Source organism: Rhincodon typus, chromosome 47, assembly GCF_021869965.1.
Source record: "Rhincodon typus isolate 14 chromosome 47, sRhiTyp1.1, whole genome shotgun sequence".
Lineage (NCBI taxonomy): Eukaryota > Metazoa > Chordata > Chondrichthyes > Orectolobiformes > Rhincodontidae > Rhincodon > Rhincodon typus.
In genome coordinates this window covers 1,625,712-1,628,600 of record NC_063378.1, presented here as the reverse complement: position 1 = coordinate 1,628,600, position 2,889 = coordinate 1,625,712, and the positions used below count along the sequence as shown (strand labels likewise).

General features: G+C 44.7%; 1 protein-coding gene across 1 annotated transcript in view; it reads right to left on the bottom strand.

Moving 5' to 3' along the window:
- LOC125487922 (glutamate receptor ionotropic, kainate 5-like) overlaps positions 1 to 2,889 on the bottom strand; it is a 14,837-nt gene that overhangs the window by 1,951 nt on the left and 9,997 nt on the right. The window lies entirely within an intron of this gene.

Genomic DNA, 2,889 nt, shown 5'->3' with positions numbered 1-2,889 from the left:
TGTCATAGAGTGATACAGCATGGAAACTGGCCCTTCGGCCCAAACTGGTACATGCTGACCATGGTGCCAATCAGCTATTTCCAATTGACCGCATTTGGCCCAAATCTCTCTAAACTCTCCCCGTCCACGCACCTACCCAAATGTTTTTTAAATGTTGGTATTGTACCTGTCTCAACCACTTTCTCTGCGTGAAGAAGTTGCCCATCAAGTCCTTCTTAAATCTATCCCCTCTCACCTTAAACCTATGCCCTCTAGTTTTCAATTCCCCATCCCTGGGAAAAAGACTATACGCATTCATCCTATCTATGCCCCTCATGATTTTATACACCTCAATAAGGTCACCGCTCATTCTCTTACATTCCAAGGAACATAGGAATGGGATGGGGTGGCACGGTGGCTCAGTGGTTAGCACTGTTGCTTCACAGCACCAGGGACCCAGGTTCAATTCCACCCTTGGGTGACTGTCTGTGGGGAGTTTTCACATTCTCCCCGTGTCTGTGTGGGTTTCCTCCCACAGTCCAAAGATGTGCAGGTTAGATAGATTGGCCATGCTAAATTCCCCATAGTGTTCAGGCATGTGTAGATTGTGTGGGTTATAGGGGGATGGGTCTGGATGGAATGCTCCAAGGGTCAGTGTGGACTTTTTGGGCCGAAGGGCCTGTTTCCACACTGTAGGGATTCTATGAATAAAGTCCTATCCTGGCTAACATCTTCCTATAACAGGGCAACTAGAACTGGACATAGTACTCTAGAACAGGCCTCACCAACATCCTGTATCATCATCATCATGATTTCCCAACTCCTATTGTCAATGCTCTGAGCAATGAAGGCAAACATGCTAAATGCCTTCTTAGCCACTCTGTCTACATATGACTCAGACCTCAAAGAACTATGGACCTGCACCCCTAGGTCTCTCTGTTCTACAACACTACCCAAGTCCCTACCATTAGTTACATAAGTGCTGGCCATTTAGGTAAAATAAACCTCACATTTATCCAAATGGAACTCCATCTGCCACTCCTCAGCCGTTGACCCAATTGTTCGAGATCCCTTTGTAATCTTAGACAACGTTGTTCACAGTCCACTATATCACCAATTTGGTGTCATCTGCAAACTTACTAGCCACACCTTCTATATTCTCATCTTAATCATTTATATAGATGACAAACAAACGTGGATACATTCAATCTGGTCAGAGATGTTAATACACACTTCTGGAGCAGGTGAGAGTTGAACATAGGCCTCTTGGTCCAGGGGTAGGGACATCACCACTGTACCGCAAGAGGGCCCTTTACCCTCTGGTTAATCCTTCTCATTTCAAAAATGTACTTCATTCATAAGAAAAAAAATTTCTGTATATATACACTTAGTGACAAACGCAGTTCTGTTCTATACAGTAGCATATCAAGGAAACAAACAAACATTGGAGTTTGACCCTATTCAAACAAACCAAAGGCATTTCTTGTTAATGCTAGATGCCATCATTGGGATAATTATCCTGAGATGTCATCACTGACTATAATCATGCACACATCCCACTGCTTTATTGTCACATCTCTCATGTTAGTATGTTCCATTACCCTCCATATACCATCGATCAGTCATTACCCCCAAATATCACTGCCCCTGCTAATTACCACCAACATTATGATCACTGGAGAATTATCCCAAACGTCACCCTTCGCTAATTGTCTTTGTAAATGACCTCTCACCAAATGTTAACCAAGAACCGCATCCGAAATTATCAATGACCACCAAAAGCTTTATTCTGAGAAGGCTGCCCTATCTTACACCACCTCCTGGAAAATCTCTTTAATCTCAATGTGGATCCTGTGTCCCAAACGTGGGTAAACATATCACAAACACCAACATCACAGCTTAGGCCAGACAGCACTGCTGAATAACTAGGCAAATAGCTCAAAATCATTCCAATTCTTCCACTCGCCTCGTCAATAGTTTGAGAAAATTCACCTGACAGTTAGCTTTTTGTCAGAAATAGTAAGAACTGCTGATGCTGGAGAATCTGAGATAACAAGGTGTAGAGCTGGATGAACACAGCAGGCCAAGCAGCATCAGAGGAGCAGGAAAGCTGACGTTTCGGTTCGGGACCCTTCATCAGAAAAAGCATTTTTGTCAAACTCACAACACCAGTTGGAACAAATGCCACAAAACTGTACCAGGCCAGACCAGTCCCAACAGACTATACCTGGGATAGACCAATCCCAGCAGACTGTACCTGGGATAGACCAATCCCAGCAGACTGTACCTGGGATAGACCAATCCCAGCCTACTGTACCTGGGCCAGGCCAAACCCAACAGACGTACCTAGGATAGACCAATCCCAGCAGACTGTACCTGGGATAGACCAATCCCAGCAGACTCTACCTGGGATAGACTAATCCCAGCAGACTGTACCTGGGATAGACCAATCCCAGCAGACTGTACCTGGACCCAGACCAGTTATGCTGGAATTTATCGAACTGTGATTTCTTCCACTTATGATCGCTTTAATCTTATATCTTCAATGAAACTCTCTTTTTCCACATCATGTGGCCTGAATCCTATTTGTCATTACTTCTGAAGCTGAAATCCTTTTATCATGTGAATTTGTGTAACCCCTGTGTACATTTGTGTGTGCGTGTGCGTGTGTGTGTGTGTGAGAGAGAGTGTGTGTGTGCGCGCGTGTGTGTATGTGCGCACGTGTGTGTGTATGTCTGTGCATGTGTGTGTGAGAGTTTGTGTGTGTGTGCATGTGTGTGCGAGTGTGTGTATGTATGAGTGTGTATGTGTGTGAGTGAGTGTCTGTGTGTGAGTGTGTGTGTGGGTGTGTGTATGTGTGTGTGTGTGTGTGGGTGTGTGTATGTGTGTGAGTGAGTGTGTGTGTGTCTG